Below are 20890 nucleotides of genomic sequence, written 5' to 3' on the forward strand. Positions count from 1 at the left end.
AGAAAACTATAAAAAGCAATGGAAACATCCAAATCCACAGAGTATCTGCCATGCAACAATCTGTTTTAACAAATTGCCATGTGCATATAATTAATTTAAAATGAAGGATTGATTTATTTACCCTTTACAAGTCACTGGAGAAGCATTGACATACTTACATTAGTTAAGGATTGGGGGATGTTTTTAGCATCTCTCTACAGGATATTCCAAGTACACATCATCATGTAACCAAGTAAATATACATAGCATTTGCTACTGAGCACCACGACCACCCAAATCCTGGGGACCAGAGGGCAGAGATTATTATTTTTTATTTGACAAATGTGGAAACAGAGATTCTGTTGAGCCTTGGAGACCTTCACTTACACAGCTCACAGGGGTCAGAACTTGAGTTTGAGGGAGCTCTGATGCCCATAATGGTGTGCTGTGGCTTCCATCAGAGCTGCCTCCAAAGTCACATTAGAAAAGTAAAGCAAATACCACAGTGGCTCTGTTCATAGACCAACAAGCTTCCCCTCAAGTCACTACCCATCATTTCACTCCCAGGATAGCTGGGTCATACATTCTACATGCAAACAGGCACACGAGGAACCCCCACCCATCAGTACAGAGGTGAAACTTATTCAGCAGAACTGAGGAAGTGTCAATCTCAGAGAATTGAATGGAGAAATGAGAAACTATGGCTCTACCAGTGTCTCACCTCTTCCAGATGGAACTGCTTTTGCTGCTGTTTAGTGTGTCCTTGTCAGATATATTATAATGAAAATATTGAATGACAAGCAGTGATATTGCAAATAGAAACACAGGCTGATGGGGCTGGGGTTGTGACTCAGTGGTAGAGTGTTTGCCTAGCATGTGTGAGGCACTTGGTTCAATTCTCAGCACCACATATAAATAAACAAATAAACTAACGGTCTATCAACATCTAAAAATATGTAAAAAGGAAAAAAAAAAGAAAAAAGAAACACAGGGCTGCACTTTAGAGGTAAATGGGAGGCAGGGCCTACATCAGACTCTCAGCACTGAAGAAACAGTATGCAAATTGGAATATGAGACTTTATTTGGTAATTTGAATTAATATGCCATTGGATTGATGTACACTACTGGATTGCTAAGGTAATGCTGTACAAATTTGTGTCCCATAAAGATATCATTGTATTCTTTTTATATTGTCGAGAACAGTTATTTATAGTCTCTTTAGTAAGGAAAATTGCTGTCAAGACCCCAGTTACATAATGTTTAGTGCTCATGTGTACAGGTATTCTCAAAATTAACATGCCATTTCACACATATTTTATCTCTTTTGATTTTCTTGATTACCTTTAGCTAAAGTAAAATTATTCCCATGTTAGAAATGAGGAAGCTGGGATTCAGAGATGCACTGCTTTTGCCAATGGCATTCAGAGTGCAGAGGTGAGTCTGGAAACCACATGCCATGGTGTCATAGAGTTTCCTCAAAGTTCAAAGAGAGTTCAAAGAAGTTCAGTGTTTACTGAAGGTGCCTTCTTTTGCAATACTGCCTGATTACACTAATCATTGACTTTCAAAATACTCACTAACTTAATAATCATGGTATCATTGCTTAACACTGGTTCAGAAAATTTTGATATTTAACCTTTAGAAATTGCTTTAACTCTGTCCTTGATGAACTTTTTATACCTGTGAAGGTGAAGCAGTAATTTGCTATGTGACTCACAGAACTGTGATCTCTAAACTAACCATCTCAGGCTTTAACAAGGATAAGCCACATTTTTTGACAAAATAAACTTTCTCTTTAAATCATTAGTTGTATTCTCTATCAGATGAATCTCTCTCTTCTCCTCCTTAATTACCTGAAACTCCTGCCTTACCCATTTTTATAAAATAATAAATTTTTATAAAAATAATCGCATACCATATCAAAATTATGGGACATAGTAAAAGCAGTACCAAGAAGGAAGTTTATAACAGTGAATGCCTACATTAAGAAATCAATTTCAAATACATAACCTAATAATGCATCTCAGGGACCAAGTAAAGCAAGAGGAGAATAAACCCAAAATTAATAAAAGGAAAAATATATCAAGATCAGAGTAGAAACAGAGATTTAAAAATAAAAATAAAAACACTGAGGGCTGGGGATATAGCTCAGTTAGTAGAGTGCTTGCTTCGTAAGCACAAGGCCCTGGGTTCAATCCCCAGCACCGCAAAAAAAAAAAAACAAAAAAAAAAAACACTGAAAAAATTTAACGGTAAAATCAACAAACCCTTAGGTAGACTAAGAATAAAGAAGAGAAGATATGAGTAAACAAAGTTAAAGGTGAAAAATGTAGACATTACAATTATATCACAGAAATATAAAGCTCAGTCAAGAGAATTATAAAAAAGTGTAAGATGACAAATGGAAGATCTAATGGAAATGGTTAAATTAGTGAACACATATTACCTACCCAAATTGAGCTATAAGCTATGAAATCTAAAAACTTATCAAGAATTGGCAGTGAAATTGAAGTAAGAAAACATTCCCCAACAAATAAAAGTCCAGGGTAGAAAGACCTTACTATGGGATTCTATCAAGCTATCACAGAAGTACATTTTTTTTTCCAGTCAAACAAATGAAAGGTGGGTGTTCTTTCAAACTCATTCTTCAAGGCCAGCATCATACAATGGAGGTCAGAAAGTTTGATTTTTTTTAACCTTTAGAATTTGCATAAACCCAGGACACAATGAACTCTTTTTCCAGGGCAAGCAGAAACTAACTTGCTATCTGACTCACAAAATTCTAAAGTCCATACTAACCAAGTCAGGCTCTAATCTCCAATACAACCACATTGACTCATTTTAAATTAAAAAAAAATTTTTTTTGATTGCTCTCTTTGTATCATTCACTTTATTCTATATGAGATGAGTGTTTCTATCTTCCTTCTACAGAGGCTCTTGCCTGACCTTTTATCTTTTTATAGAAAGAAAGAATCACACAACATATCAAAAGTTATGGAATAAAGAAAGGGTGACACTAACAAGGAATAGCAATGAATGCCAGTCATCCAAAAAAAAAAAAAAATTCAAATAAATAGTCTGAAGATGCATCTCAAAGACATAGTAAAGCAATGGAAAACTAAAACTAATAGAAGAAATAAAATAGCAAATACCATATCAGAAAAAGATGAGTTGATAAGAAAATTCAATGAAACAAGGTTAGTTTTTGAAAAGATAGACAAAATCAACAAACCTTTAGCTAAAGAAAAAAGAAAGAAAACAAATAAGTAAAATAAGAGATAATAAAAGATACATTACAACTGATACTACAAAAGTAAAATAGGATACTAGCAATTTTAGAGAGAGTATGTGTGAAAACAGGGAAAAACTTAGAAGAAAGAAATAAGTTTCTGTACACAAAACTACCAAAATTGACATATAGGAAGACATCAAAACCCAAATAGACCCTAGTGTTTAGTGTATTTGAACAAGTAATCAAATATTTCCCAGCAAATAAAGGTCCAACATAGAATGGCTTCACTGCTAAATTCTACTAAATTCACAGAGGAACTAACAAAATTGTTTTGTAGAAAATTCCAAACAATTGTAAGTAAGGAAACTCAAACTCATTCTTCAAGTTCAGCATCATTTGATACAAACAGCATAAAAGAGCATAACAAAAAATCTATAGATCTTATCTCTGATATATAACAAAAATTCTCAAAAAGAACTAGCAAATAAAATCCAACAGTACATCTCAATGATCATTCACCATGATGAAGTTGGATTTTTCCAAGGGACGCATTGGTGGCTTGATATAGCCATAGCAATTAATGTAATACATCACAGCAACACAATGAAGGATAAAACAACATCTCATAAAATTCAACATCACTTCATGATAAAAACTCTGAACGAAATAGCTATTGAAGTGTTGTACTCAACATAATTAAGGATATGTATGAAAAAAAAAAAACACAGTCCACATAAAAATAAATGGGGAAAATCATAAATTATTTCTCCTCAATCTAGAATAAGATAAAAGTATCCACCAGCACTGCTCTTACTAAATATACAAGAACAAGTTTTAGCCAGAGCAATAATAAATATAAGATGTAAAGAAGAAGGAGAGATGTCAAATCTTCCCTATTTGCAGATTATATGATTCTAAAAATAAAAACATTTTAAGATTCCTCCAAAAGACTATCAGAATTGATTAAGACATTTGCAGGAAGCAATATCAATAAACTCAGTAAAATTTTTATTTACTAATAATAGGATTTCTGCATAAGAATCATGAAAGGAAACCCATTCATAAAAGCTAAAAAAATTAATTAATTAATTTTTTAATAAAAAAATTAAATATCTGGGAAAAAATTTAACCAAGTAAGTGTAAGATCTCCCCATCTTTACAAAGCACTGATTAAAGAAACACACATACGTGTATGCAGGCAGACACACACATACATATACACACAGACTACGTGTGAGAGAAAAAATGTAAGGCCCTCTGTCTCATGTTCATGCACTGGAAAAATTAGTACCGTTGGAAGGGTTATAAAATTCAAAGAAATTTACAGATTAAATACAATCCCCAGGAAAACACCAATGAAATTCTTTATAGAACTGGGGAAAAAATAGTCCTAAAATTTATGTGGAAGAATATAAAACCAAAAAGTCAATATCACCTTGAACAAAAAGAAAAAAGCAGAAGGCATCCTGATTCCTAATTTCCAGACACTTGACAGAGGCATAGTGAGGATGCTGGCATGATGCTGGCATAAAAACAGACACATAGACCAAGGGAAGAAATAGAGGTCCCAGAAATGAACTCTGCATTCATGGAAAATGGTTCTGAGAAAAGCAGCCAAAATCATATATTGGAGAAAGTCACCTTTTTTTAGTACAGCTGTGAGAAATATAAATCCACATGCAGAGGACTGAAAGTTGACTCTATCTCTCATCTGCACAAAATCAACTCAAAGTGGATTGTGGCAAAGACATAAAAATAAGACATGAAGTCAAACTTCTGGAGGAAGATACAGGGGAAATTCTGCATGGCTTTGATAGAGGCAATGATATTTTTTGCATATGATCCCAAAGCACAGAAAACAAAAGCAAAAATGTATTACATCAAATTAAAATGATCCTATACATCAAACTAAACAATCAATAGAGTGAAGAGTCAGCATACAGGTTAGAATAAAATATTTGCAATGCTTTCAAGTAACAAAAGTTTAACATCCAAAATATATATAAAAACTTAAAAAGAAGAAAGGAAAGAAAGAAAAAAGGAAGGAAGGAAGGAAGGAAGGAAGGAAGGAAGGAAGGAAGGAAGGAACAAAGGAAGGAAGGAAGGAAGGAAGGGAGGAAACTAAAAAGGAAAATGATCTAATTAACTATTGAGCACATGAATGAGCTCTTCTTTAAAGGTTTTGTAGAACTCGGCTGAGAACCCATCTGGTCCCAGACTTTTCTTTGTTGGTTAGTAGGCTTTTGATGACTTCTTCTATTTCATTACTTGAAATTGGTCTATTTAAATTGTGTATGTCCTCCCGTTCGGTTTAGGCAATTCATATGTCTCTAGAAACCTGTTGATGTCTTCGAAATTTTCTATTTTCTTGGAGTATAGATTTTCAAATAGCTTCTAATTATGTTTTGTATTTCAATCGTGTCTATTGTGATATTTCCTTGTTCATTCCGAATTTTAGTGATTTGGGTTTTCTCTCGTCTTCTCTTTGTTAGTGTGGCTAAAGGTTTATCAATTTTGTTCATTTTTTCGAAGAATCAACTGTTTATTTTGTCCATTTTTTGTATTGTTTCTTGTGTTTCAATTTCATTGATTTCAGCTCTGAGTTTAACTATTTCATGTCTTCTACTACTTTTGGTGTTGGTCTGTTCATCTTTTTCTACGCTTTGAACTGTAGTGTTAGGTCGTTTATTTGTTGAGTTTTACTTCTTTTATTGAATACACTCCATGAAATAAATTTTCCTCTAATTACTGCTTTCATAGTGTCCCAGAGATTTTGAGATGTTTCTTTGTTCTCATTTACCTCTAAGAATTTTTTAATTTCCTTCCTAATATCTTCTGTTATCCATTCATCATATAATAGCATATTGTTTAATCTCCAGGTGTTGGAGTAGTTTCTGTTTTTTACTCTTTCATTTATTTCTAACTTCAATCCATTATGATCTGATAGAATACAAGGTAGTGTCTCTATCTTCTTGTATTTGCTAACATTAGCTTTGTGGCATAATATATGGTCCATTTTAGAGAAGGATCCATGTGCCGCTGAGAAGAAAGTGTATTTGCTCTTGGTTGGATGGTATATTCTATAAATGTCTTTTAAGTCTAAATTATTGATTGTTTTATTAAGATCTATGGTTTCTTTGTTCAATTATTGTTTGGAAGATCTGTCCAGTGGTGAGAGAGGCATGTTAAAATCACCTAGTATTATTGTGTTATGGTCTATTTGATTTCTAAACTTGAGAAGGATTTGTTTGACATACATGGATGACCCACTGTTTGTGTCATAGATATTTGTGATTATTATGTCTTGCTGATTTATGCTTCCCTTAAACAGTATGAAATGACCTTCTTTATCCCTTCTGAGTAACTTTGACTTGAAGTCCACATTATCTGAAATGCAGATGGATACTCCAGCTTTTTTGCTGAGTCCATGTGCATGGTATGTTTTTTCCCATCCTTTCACCTTTAGTCTATGGGTATCTCTTTCTATGAGGTGAGTCTCTTGCAGGCAACATATTGTTGGATTTTTCTTTTTAATCCAATCTGCCAGTCTCTGCCTTTTGATTGATGAATTCAGGAGATTAACATTCAGGGTTATTATTGAGATATGATTTGTATTCCCGGTCATTTGGTTCATTTATTTTATTTTATTTATTCATTTATTTTTGACACGACTTGGTTCCTCCTTTATTTGACAATTCCTTTAGGATAATTCCTCCCTTTGCTGATTTGCTTCTTTGTTTTTCATCTCTTCCTCATGGAATATTTTGCTGAGAATGTTCTGTAATGCTGGCTTTCTTTTTGTAAATTCTTTTAGCTCTTGTGTATCATGGAAGGATTTTATTTCATCGTCAAATTTGAAGGTAAGTTTTGCTGGGTATAAGATTCTAGTTGGCACTCATTTTCTTTCAGGACTTGAAAAATGTTGTTCCAGACCCCTCTAGCTTTTAGGGTCTGGATTCAAAAATATGCTGATATTCTTATTGGTTTCCCCACTGAATTAACTTGGTTCTTTTCTCTCACAGCCTTTAAAATTCTGTCTTTAATTTGTATGTTAGGTATTTTCATTATAATATGCCTTGTGTGGGTCTGTTGTAACTTTTTATATTTGGCCTCTTGTACTTGGTTTTCCATTTCATTCTTCAGATTTGTGAAATTTTCTGATATTATTTCATTGAATAGATTGTTCATTCCTTTGGTTTGTTTCTCTAAGCCTTCCTCAATCCCAATAATTCTTAAATTTGGCCTTTTCATGACATCCCATAATTCTTGTAGATTCTGTTCATTATTTCTTACCATCTTCTCTTTTTGGCCAACTTTGTTTTCAAGATTAAATAATTTGTCTTCAATATCTGAGGTTCTGTCTTCCAGGTGTTCTATCGTATCTGTTATGCTTTCTATGGAGTTTTTAACTTGGTTTATTGTTTCCTTCATTTCAAGGATTTCAGTTTGTTTTTTTTTTTAGAATCTCTAACTCTATATTGAAATAAGCTTTTGCTTCCTGTATTTGCTCTTTTAACTGTTGATTGGTGCGATCATTTAATGCCTGCATTTGTTCTTTCTTCTCATCATTCAATGCCTGCATTTGCTCTTTCATCTCATCATTTGCTTCCGTGATCGTTTTAATTATGTACATTCTGAACTCCCTTTCTGTCATTTCTTCTGCCTTGCTGTTATTGGATTTTATTGAGGTAACATCTAGATTTGTTTGGTGCATTTTCTTCCCTTGTTTTCTCATATTATTGAGGTATCAGTGGACCACTGAGATATTGCAGATTTCCTCTATTGACTTATAATGTCCCTGAAGATTTCTAGTATGTCTCCTCTTAGCTGTCAGTAGCTTGAAGTCTTGGAGGATGTTGATAATGCGGTGCTCCACAAGGAAACTGCCTCTCTAGGAGTGGTGGCCTTCAGGTAGGATATATTCCTGCTAGTGGGCAGAGGTGCCTCCACTTGTTGACCAATGGTCAACCAAAGGGGAACTAGTGTGCGGGCTGAGGCAAAGCCTGTTTGGGCCTGTGTCTCTAGTTTTACCATCCTTGTGGGAAAACCTCACCCGGCGGGGAAGACTCACCCGGTGGGGAGGTCTCGCTGGTCAGTTCCCCTCCTAGAGGTTTCCCTCAATCCACAATTACTGCCTGGGCTAGGCTGCCTTTCTCTGCAATGTAAACAGGGGCCCAGACCTACCTCCTGGGCCTGGGAGCCTCACCCTTTGCAGATGAGTCTCGTTAGGCTGCCTCTCCTCAGAGAAGCTGCTGCAGTCCTGGAACCTTCGCTCTGCCCCTCAGCTTGTCTCTGTGCGGCTCTTCCACGAAGAAGCCGCCTAGGTCCTGGGACTCTGCTCTGCACCTAATCACCTGGCTATGTGGCCCTTCTTCTGAGCAGCCACCTGGAGCCCCATACAGTCGCTCCGAGTCCCAGCGACCACTGCACTCCTCTTCCTTCGGGCAGTCACCCCGTGTTCCGGTTTGTTTGCTAGGAGTCTAAGCACTTCTCTGCGCACCTTCTCCTCCTGACAACCACCCATAGCCCTGGTGCAGTCACTCTGAGTCCAAGTGAACCGCCGCGCTCCTCCTCTGGGCAGCCGCCCGTAGCCCTGGTGCGGCCACTCTGAATCCAAGTGACCCACCGTGCTCCTCCTCCTCCTCCAGGCATCCCCCCAGTGTTCAGGAGTGGTCGCTCTGAGTCCAAACAGCTGGCTGCGCAGCTCCTACTCTGGGTAGCCTCCCAGAACCCCAGTGGGTTGCTCTGAGTCCCAGCATCATGCTGAGCAGCCTCCTGTATGATGCACCCAGTTGTCCAAGTTCACCGCTCCAGCGGAGGGAGGGGTGTCTCCTTGGGCAAATCTAGTTCACAAAGTTCCCTGTGTTCCAGGGTTACTGCCCCATTTCGATGCCTCCCCAATGGGAGAGACTCACCCGGTGGCTTTGAGTTGGTCCCAGGTCTCTCGATATCTCCTCTTCTTGAATCCTGAGTCCTGGAGCAATATGAAATGCAGTCAACCTCTAGTCCACCATCTTGAAACCTCTATTTTATTTCTTTTATTTATTTTGTTTCATTCTTTATGATTCTCACTTGCTACTTCTTTTTGCTTGTACTTTTTTACCTCTTGAGTATTCAAAACTTACTTTTGCCTTCCTAATCCATTTTCTTTTTTCTTAATGAATTATGTTTTTGACACCTTTTAGTTTTTATAATTTCTCTCTGTTATTGTTTGGATGTCGGTTGTTCCCCAAAAGCTCATGTGTAAGAGAGTACAAGAAGTTTCAGAGGAGAAATGATTGGGTTCTAAAAGTCTTAACCCCATCAGTGATTTAATCCCCTGACAGGGATGAACTGAATGGTAACTGAAATGGTAGGGTGTCGCAGGGGAAATGGGAATTGGGGCATGGCTTTGGTATATATTTGTACCTGGTGAGTGTACTCTCTCTCTCTGCTTCCTGATCACCGTGAATTGAGAACCATACTCTCCCATCATGATGTCAGCCTCATCCTGAACCCCAAGGAATGGACTAAGACCTCTGAAATTGTGAACCCTCAAATAAACCCTTTCTCCTCTACAATTGTGCTGGTTGGGTCATTTAGTCACAGCAGTGAAAAAGCTGATAAAACACTCTCCTTACCTATATGTTGTCACAGTTATTAATGTTGTGGTTTCCATAATTGACACCTGAAGTTTATTTTAATACTATGTCTACCATTGTTTGATGTTGTTATTATTAATAGTTGACTCCACTCTTCCTGATTTTTGGTTATTGGTGTCATAGATGTTATAGTAGGCACCTGTTTTTTTAAATACTCAATATTGTTAGTTGCTTTTGTTTATTCTCCCCTTTTCTATGTAGTGCTGAAAATCTAGGGTGACACTATAAATTCAAGAGTAGATACTCTGCCCCTAAGATAAGCCCCCAAATGACTAAGAGGTGGATCTTGCTATACATATGACCTAGGCCCACTTAAAGTTAAGAAAAATTTTAACAAAAAGAATAGGGAGAGAAAAATCCCAAACTAATTAACAGATCCCAAGTAAAAATGGTAAGGATGAGCCTCATGTCCTACTAACAGATACCTGCTCCCACAGTAAGAGCAGAGAAAAATAACACAGGGACCATGGGTATCACACCCACACAGTGCCTCTACTTAGATTACTCTCATACCCTTTTAGAACACACAAAGTTTTCAAGTACAACAAAGCAATCACAGAATGTGTACCACTGCTACACAACACAGTGTCTGACCTATTAGAAAGACCCTGCTCTTGTGAGATGTAGAGAGAAAGTGGGATCATCAAATTCCAACAAAATACATATTGCATTGAAACATATTAATCATTACCAAAAAAAAAAAAAAAAAAACTAGCAGAGAGATAAACACTATGAAATTCACTTAAAAATATATTCAGCAATTCACAAAAATGCAATATTCCAGAACACTTAACAAAAAGAAGACCCTAAAAAGGCCTAAAAAGATTCTTAAATAAAAGTGGAAGAAAAATTCATTCCAAATCTCAGCACAGGAACACACAAATTAATGAAAACAAGGTAATGAGACATATTAAGAAGTTAGGAACTCACCATAAACTGACTCTGATGATATAGAAGTGGATAATGTGTAAATTATTCAAAATAATGATTTATAAAAATGATCAGTGAATTCGAAGAGAACACAAAAAATGGATTAAATTAAGGAAGTCAGAATGGAATATGAATGAGAAATTCAGTGAAGAGATACAGATTATGAAAAAGAATCATACAAAAAGTGTGAAAATTAAAGATTCAATGACTAAAATAATTCATTAAAAGTTTTACCAATATAGTGCTGGGGAGATAGCCCAGTTGGTAGAGTGTTCACCACACAAGCACAAGGTCCTGGGTTTGATCCCCAGCATCACAAAAAAAAAAAAAAAAAAAAAAAGTAAAAAAATAATAATAACAATAAAAGTTTCACCAATATATTAGATCATATAAAAGATAAAATTGAAGACCAAGTATATGAAATTGAATATTTATTCAACAATTTAAAAAAATGAAAATGAAGAAACATGATCAGGATATATAAGAATTCTGAGACAACATCAAGTGACCAAACTTAAGAATAATTGGGATTGAAGAGGGAAGTGAGATACAAGTCAAGGATACAATAAAACTTCTCAGTGAAATAATTTCAGAACAATTTCCAATTCTTGGGAATGATATGGACATCCATCTACAGGATCATTCAGAATTCAAAATAGACAAACAAAAAAGAACCTGTTCGTGGCACATTGTAATTAAAATGCTAAACCTAAATAGAGAATAGATGTAATTTTTGAACCTACAGAGAAAAATGTCAGGTCATAATTAGAGGTAAGCCAAGCAGAATTGCTTCTGATATCTCAACAAAAACTCTAAAATCCATGTGGTCGTCATTCCAAAAATTGAAGGAAAAGAATTGCCAACTAAGACTGACATATTAGGCAAACTCCCCTTCAGAATTGAGGAAGATATAAAAACCTTTCAAAATGATCAGAAAGCAAAACAATTTGTGAGTACTAAGTCAGCACGACAGAAAATACTTAAAGCAAAGAGAAGCCATCAAATATAAACTTTAGAACCAGTGAAAGGATGAATCTCAGTACAAAAGTAGTTAATCAAATGAGAAACAGGACAAATTAAACATTAGAACCATATCAAAATGGCAGGAATAAACAATTCTCTATACCAACACTGAATGTAAATGGTTTTAATTCTACACATTAAAAAAAATAAATGAATTTAAAAACAGTTATTTGTTGTTTGTAAGACACTCACCTTACAGTCAATGAGAGCCACAGGCTAAAATTAGGCTAAAATTGAAAGGATGGAAAATGATATTTCATGAAAATGGAGTCCCAAAACAAGCAAGAGTATCTACTCTCATATCTGACAAAATGAACATCAAGCCCAAATTAATCAGAAGAGAGAAAAAATGTCAATATATATCTGTATGGAACATTCCAAAAAGAAGATAAAACAATTACAAATGTTTATTCCTTCAAATGTCAATCCACCTAGTTATATACACCAAATTACTTGACTTAAAAACACAGATAGACCCCAATACAATAATAAGAGTGATTTCAACACATCTCTTCCACCAAAAGATAAGTCACCCAGACAAACTCATTAAGAACTCTTCAGACCTAAAAATATTATAAATCAAATTGGCCTACCAGATACAAATAAAATTTGTCATACAGTTAAATTAACTTTTTATCCAGTTGTTCATGGAACCTTCTCCAAAAGAGACCATATTTTTGGATACAAGGGAACTTCTAACAAATACAAGAAAACATATAATTTCTTTAATCATAAATGGAAAGAAATTGAAAATCAACAGCAAGACCATAATGAGGCGAAATTAGAAATCAACAGCAAGAAAAACCACAGTCATGTAAAAACATGGTGATTGAACAATACACTTTTGAATGATAGATGGGAGATGGAAGACGTTAGGGTAGAAATATAAAACTTCCTGTGATGAACTGACAGATGTGACTCCATGACAATGTTATAGGCCAGACTCTAAGGGAAATGACTAAACAGACTCCATTTTGCTCTGAAATTCCATGTTATGTAGAAAATAAGCTTCCCCATGGGAACACCCCACCTCTGTACCCATCATTAGACACTTAATGTGACATGTTTAACAATACTAAATGACAATTCCTATGTAAAGAAAAATTGCTCTCTTTTGATTCCTATTGCTCCTAAACAATGTTCCATGTGAACAGTGATTGTGTGAATGTTAGTAACCATTCTTTAGTTTGTACCTAGGTAAGGGTCATTTTGAACCACTTCTCCCTCTGTTCATGATCTCATGATGTTAGTTTGTAATTTTGAATCATAACAACGGACACTTATGATTGATGTGATTTTTGGTATAAAAACCCCTACAATCCTATGGTCAAGACTGTTCTCCCAATAGCCATTTTTGGGGGCATTGTGTGAAACAGTCAGCCAGTCAGCTTAAAAAACATTCTCAACTTTGGACTTCTCAGTGGTGATTGGTCTGTTCTTAAGTTGCACCCCATAACATTCCTATAGTTAAACATGAATTGAGATATAATATGGAATATCTGAGACACTTTGACTTTTTATATTTATCATTGTCTACATAAAAAATTTCAGAATATTTCAAATGAACTACAAGAACCTAGAAAAACAGAAACAAATCATTTCCAAAACCAGTAGAAGAATAGAAATCATTAAGGTCAGAGATGAAATTACTGAAATAGACAATAAAAAATACAAAATATCAATGTAATGAATAGTTGGTTCTTTGAACAGATAAACAAGATAAACAAAACCTTAGTGATCCAAAAGAGAGAAAGAGAGAAAGGGAGAGAGAGAGAGAGGACCCAAATTGATAAAATTAGAGTGAAAATGATGATATCCTTACAGATATTACTGAAATCCAGATGATCATTAGGAACTACTATGAAATCTTATATTCCAATAAATTGGAAATATAGAAGAAATGGACAAATTTGTAAGCACGTATGATCTACTAACACTGATCCAAGAGAATCTAGAAACCAAAACAGACCAATAACAAGCAATGAAATGAAGCAGTAATAAAAAGCCTTCCAACAAAGATAATTCCAGTATCAGATAAATTCTCAGTTGAACTCTACCAGACCTTTAAGGAGGATTTATTGCCAATGCTCCTCAAATAATTCCATGAAATAGAAAGGGATGAAATAGTTCCAAATTCATTCTATGAAATCAGATTCATGCTAATACTAAAGCCAGATAAGGATATGTCTAGAAAAGAAAACCAAAGACCAATATCCCTGATGAAAATAGATACAAATGTCCTTAATAAAATATTAGCAAATTATATTGAAGAATACATTAAAAATTTGTACATCATGATTGATTTGGTTTCTTTCTAGGGTGAAGATGGTTCAACATAAGCAAATCAATACATATAATTACTCACAAATAGATTTAAGGAACAAAATCATATGAACATCTCAATATATGCAGAAAAGTCTTTTAAAAATTCAGCACACATTCATAATAAAAATTGAAGAAACTAGAAACAAGAGCATGCAAAGAGAGCCTAAAGAACTGTAGAAAATCTTTTCCAGCTACTCTTTTTAAAAAATTTTTGTTGTAAATTTTTTAATTGTTCTTTTTAGATATATGTGACACTTGAGTATATTTTAACATATTATATACATGGAGTTTAAGTTATTATAATTGGGATCCCATTCTTGTGGTTGTATATGACTACTCTTTCAATGGGATTAATGTCTAGAATACATTAAAGACGCAAAAAACTTAACATCAAAAACAACGAGAGTGAACAAACAAAACCAAAAACATATATTTTTCAAAGGAGAAGTGCAAATAGTCTGACCATACTCATAGAAAATGCACAACATCTTTAACGATCAGGAAAATGCACATCAAAACTACTCTGAGATTTCATCTCTTCCAAGGTAGAGTGGCAATCATCAAGAATATAAATAATAAATGCTAACAAGGATGTGGGACTCTTATACATTGTCAGTGGGAATTACTACTACTGAGAATTACTACAACAGCTAAGAAAATCAGGATGGAGTTTCCTCAGAAGACCAGGGATGAACAGCCCTATGACCCAGCTATTTCAACCCTTATGATTTATCCCAAAGGACTAGTCTGAGCATTCTTTAGCAATACATTCACTGCAATATTTAAGGAATGGCAATTGAAAAGAGCCAAGCTATGCAACCAGCCTAGGTTTCTATCCACACCTGAATGGATAAAAAAAAATGTGGTTTATATACACAGTGTGTAGGCTACATGCATGCAGCATAATGAATCCCACTTTTTGTATGATTATAATGCACCATTTAAGAAACAAAACAAAATTAAACATGCATACAACAACAATCAAAAAGCAGAAGGCAACCCAGTAGAGTAAAGAAAGGGAAAGGGAACTTACTGAGGAATGAAAAGGAGTAAATTGTGTTATGTGCATGTGTGTGAATATGTCACAAGGAACCCCACTCTTATGTATAATTATAACACACTAATAAAAACATAATTACATAAAACAGAAACCAGGGGCAGAAGGAACTTTTCCTAAACACCATAAAGGCTACATACAACAAACCCAAAGCTAACATCATCGCAAATGGGAAAAAACTGAAACCATTTCCTCTAAAATCAGTAACAATGTAAGGATGGTCACTCTCACCACTCCTACTCAATATAATACTTGAAATTGTAGCCAAAGTAATTAAGAAGGAAATTAAAGGATATGAATAGGATAAGTCAAATTATCATTGTTTTCAGATGATAAAACTATATATCTAGAAGACCCACAAAAAGTCCACCAGAGAAATTATAGAGCTAATAATGAAATCCAGGAAAGTAGCAGGATATAAAATCAACATACAAATCAATAGCTTTTCTATATACCAATAATTAACCTGATGGAAAAAAATCAGGAAAATAATTCCATTTGCACTAAACACACACACACACACACACACACACACACACACACCCCTAGTAATAAACACAACCATAGAGGTGAGAGATTTCTACAATAAATATGACAGAACACTGAAGAAAGAAATTGAAGAAGACACTAGAGGATGGAAAGACCACCTAAGTTCATAGATAGGTAGAAATAATATTGTTAAAATGATCATGTTATCAAAAACAATCTACAGATTCAAGGCAATCCCCATCAAAATACCCATTACAGAACTAGAAAAAAAGAGTCCTAAAGTTCATATGGAAAATAAAAAATTCAGAAAAGTCAAAGCAGTTCTAACCAAAACAAAAGCAATGTTGGAGATATCAATACCCAATTTAAAATTATACTACAGAGCTAATGTAATGAAAACAGCACAGTACAGAAACATAGTCCAAGGTAATAGAAAAGACTGAGAGACAGATCCACAAAGATGAAGAAGTTATCTGATCCTTAACAAAGACACCAAATATATGTTGGAGAAAAGATAACATCATCTTCAACAAATGTGTTGGGGAAGCTGTTATGCAGAAGAATGAAACTGGATACTTATCTCTCACCTTAAACAAAAATCAACTATTATATATATATATATATATATATATATATATATATATATATATATATATATAATGTTTGTCTTTTTGGGGGGGAGTGTTTTTCTTTGTTTGTTTGTTTTTGGTGTCGGGGATTGAATTCAGGGATACTCAATCACTGAGCCACATCCCCAGCCTATTTTGTATTTAATTTAAAGACAGAGGTCTCACTGTAGTTGCTTAGCGCCTTTCCATTGCTGAGACTGCCTTTAAACTTGAAATCCTCCTGCCTCAGCCTCCATTGCTGCTGGGATCACAGGAGTGTGCCTCTTTGCCTACCAGTAAATATTTTATTACTGATTTAATATTACTAACCATTGTTGGTCTGTTTATGGTCTTCAAATCTTACAGATCATTTTTGGCATGTTATATGTGTCCATAAATTTAACCATGTTTATTAGGTTGTCCATTGATTGATTTATAATATTTTGTAATACTAATGATCTTTGTATTTCTGTGATATCAATTATAATGTCCATATTTATCTCTAATTTTATTTACTTTTTCTCTTTTTTTATCCTAGTTGAGCTAAAGATTTTTTTATTTCTTGTCATAAAAATCTTTCACTGATCTTTTATAATTTCTAAATCTCTCACATATTTCTACTCTGACCTTTGTCTTTTATTTCCTTTTTATTTCCTTCTGTTAATTGTGGGTTTATTTATCTCTTGCTTTACTTGGTCCATTAAATGCATAATTAAATACACATTTCAAATAAAGTTTTAGTATAACAATTTACTACTATAAACTTCATTTTTATTATAGCTTTTGCTATATCCCAGAATTTTGATATGTTATGTGTTTCTCTCTTTCAACAAATAGAAAAGTTGACTCAGGAAAATTGTGGAATGAAGAAAGAGAGTAAAATTTTCATGGAAAATAAAGTAAATGACCTGAAAAAAACCAGCAACTTAATTTTGTCCATAATAAGTAAGTGTGGTTCTATCAGTATTTAGAGACTGATAGACAGTTGGATGTCATGTCACACCCCTGTGAGTCACACAACAAACTACTACTTCAATTTGACATGGATAAAGACTTCTTAGGACTGAGTTAAAGCAATTTCTAAAGGTTAAATATCAAAATTTTCTGAGCCAACTTCAAGCAATGAATACCACAATTATTAAGTTAGTGACTATTTTGAAAGTCAATGATTAGTTTAATCAGGCAATATTGCAAAAGAAGGTACCTTCAGTAAACACTGAACTTGTTTGAACTGTATTTTGAGGAAACTGACACTAGAGCAGGTGGTTTCCAGTCTCAACTTAACCCCTGCAGTCTGAATAAAATTGGTCAAGGCAGTGCATCTCTGAATCCCAGCTTCCTCATTTCTAAAATAGGAATAATTTTACTTTAGTTAAAGGTAATCAAGAAAACCAAAAGTGATAAAATATGTGTGAAATGGCATGTTAATTTTGAGAATACCTGTACACATGAGCACTAAACATTATATAACTGGGACCTTGACAGCAATTTTCCTTACTACATAGGCTGTAAATAACTACACTAGCCAATTTAAAAAGAATACAATGATATCTTTATGGGACACCCCTTTGGACAGCATTACCTTAGTGATCTAGTAGTGTACATCAATCCAATGGCATATTAATTCACAATCACCAAATAAAGAATCATATTCCAATTTGCATACTGTTTCTGCTGTGCTGAGAGTCTGATGTAGGCCCTGCCTCCCATTTACCTCTAAAGTGCAAGCCTATGTTTCTTTTTTTTTTTTTTTTTTTTTTTTTTTTACATATTTTTAGATGTTGATAGACCGTTAGTTTATTTGTTTATTTATATGTGGTGCTGAGAATTGAACCGAGTGCCTCACACATGCTAGGCAAACACTCTACCAGTGAGTCACAACCCCAGCCCCACCAGCCTTTGTTTCTGTTTGCAATATCACTGCTTGTGGTTCAACATTTCTTATTATATTACATCTGACAAGGACACACTAAACAGCAGCAGAAGCAGTTCCATCTGGAAGAGGTGAGAGACTGGCAGAGCCATAGTTTCTCAAGCCTCTCCTGAATTCTCTGAGATTGACTCTTCCTCAGTTCTGCTGAATAAGTTTCACCTCTGGGGTAGGGATCCCTTGTGTGCCCGTTTGCATGTAGAATGTATGACCCAGCTATCCTGGGAGTGAAATAATGGGTAGTGACTTGAGGGGAAGCTTGTTGGTCTATGAACAGAGCCAGTGTGGTGTTTGCTTTATTTTTCTAATGTGGCTTTGGAGGCAGCTCTGATGGAAGCCACAGCACACCATTGTGGGCATCAGAGCTCCTTCAAACTCCAGTTCTGACCCCTGTGAGCTGTGTGAGTGAAGGTCTCCCAGGCTCAACAGAATCTCTGTTTCCCCATTTGTCAAATAAAAAACAATGATCTCTGCCCTCTGGTCCCCAGGATTTGGGTGGTCGTGGTGCTCAGTAGCAAATGCTAAGTATATTTACTTGGTTACATGATGATGTGTGCTTGGTATTTCAGAATGTTTTAGTTGTGATATTGAGTTATGCTTAGGCATTTAAAATGTTGGTTCAGCATTTCAAAATATTTAATATTCCTCACTATCCCACCCTACAGTAAATCTGTTCCCCCGTAATTTCTTTCAAACAATTTTTATTATGTCATGGCTGCTTCCTGTCAGTTCTAGCATCTACTGGTTCATCATATCTAAATTTATCAATCTAACTTCCAGTAATACACACCCCAAACTACATAACTATTCTCAATTTCATCGATCATTATACCCACCACCATTCATCAATTAAAATCAAGTTAAGTTAACCTCCTTAAAATTTCCACATACTTAACCACTACAATTATCATTCTTTGGAAATATTTTATCTTCCCTGTTAATCTAAGACAGAATTTACTCAAAATCTACCTCAACATTGAAGATCTCCTAGAATCTCTCCAAAGGTAAGCTTTTGCAGATTTCTGTCTATTCCTGGATTCAATTATTTGTTAGGCCTTGCATTCATGGATTGTTTTTGTTTATTTGTTTGTTTTCTTTTGTTTTTTTTTTTTTTTTGTAACTGGGGATTGAATCCAGAGGTGCTTTATCACTGAGCTGCACCCCCAGCCCTTTTTTTTTTTTTTAATTTTGAGCCAGAGTCTCACTAAGTTGCTTAGGGCCTCACTAAGATGCTGAGGCTAGCCTTGAAATTGTGATCCTCCTGCCTCAGCTTCCCAGGCTGCTGGAACTACAGGCATGCGACACTACCCCTGGATCCTGGAGGTGCTACCTTGTCATCAGTCTTGAATGTGAGTGTACACGTGTATCAATTCACCCCCAAGTAAAGAATTACCCCTATCATGCTAAATATAAATCCTTTCAAGTCATTTTTCTACTGAGAATTTTAAAATATCCCAAGATAATCAATGATTTGCATCAGTAGGTAGGCTGTAGGAGCAATGGCAGAAACGAAGCTCATCTTTGAGTGACATTGTCCACAAGCATTAGATAGAAAGACAGAGGCACATTATACATTCTCCATTCTAATCAGGAAATAGTCAACAAAGTCTTGAAGGTTATTGAGGTCCAGAGATTCTTGATACTCTTTTACTTTCTCCAAAATAAATTGTTTTGGTCAGTAATGTTTCTAAGAGCTTATTATGACTTCCTGGGAAATAATGTAAACTGGGGAAAGAATTGTAGAGCAGAAGGAGGAAAAAAAATCCTTCAGTAACTCAATAAACATTTACAGGTCCTTACTAGGTGTCGCCCACTTTGATATATTCTGAGTACAAATGAGTGGGACCCACTTCCCGCACTAAAACATACAAGCAATTTGAAGGAGAGGACACAAATAAAATGTCTGTGGTTATCAAATGCACAGAAATTTAGATTCCAGATCTAGCCCACTGGTTGTCTTGCCTAAGTTCCTTTCAAAAATGTGCTTAATACCTCTAGGCGTTAAATGAAGGTGTAGGCTATTCCCTCTCTGAGGTCTTTCCCAGGTAGACCACATGATGACCTTATGAATCCACAGATAATTTTAGTTGCTAAGATTATACATCACAAGCTACTAGCACCTTCTGACACAGTACCATCCTAAGAAATACATTTTAGATCTTCAAGCAAGCAATATATTCATAGAAAAAAAAAAAAAAAGGAAAAACGGTGTCTCAAAAGAATGCCCTACTAGAAATGAATCACTCTAATACTGTATATTTCTTTCTGTTCTACTTTATTTTGGGTTATAAATTTCATTGGAACCATTAAACTGATTTTATAGCTCACAAATGCGTTATAAACAGTAGTTTGATAAACATCACTTTGGTCATGTTGAAATAGGGCAGAGGGATGAGGTAGGAATGAGCAACCGATTAGCTAGAAAATTATTTTGTAACTGAGGGAAAACCTCAATAAATGCTCTAGCTCCACATATTTACAGTCAACTTTAAAAATCATGAATTGTGGAGGTCATGAAACTGAGCAATATATCATTCCTCTGCAACTAGTAGTGCTGTTTTTATAACTGAAGCCACTTAACAGGTTAAAACTGTTCTGCACAAGTTGCCTTTTGCTCTTCTCCCCTGTTCAATGCCTTCATGATTGACTACAGGGGAATTGTAACAGCAATAATGG

The sequence above is a fragment of the Sciurus carolinensis genome, chromosome 5 (assembly GCF_902686445.1).
Source record: "Sciurus carolinensis chromosome 5, mSciCar1.2, whole genome shotgun sequence".
NCBI classification, from domain to species: domain Eukaryota; kingdom Metazoa; phylum Chordata; class Mammalia; order Rodentia; family Sciuridae; genus Sciurus; species Sciurus carolinensis.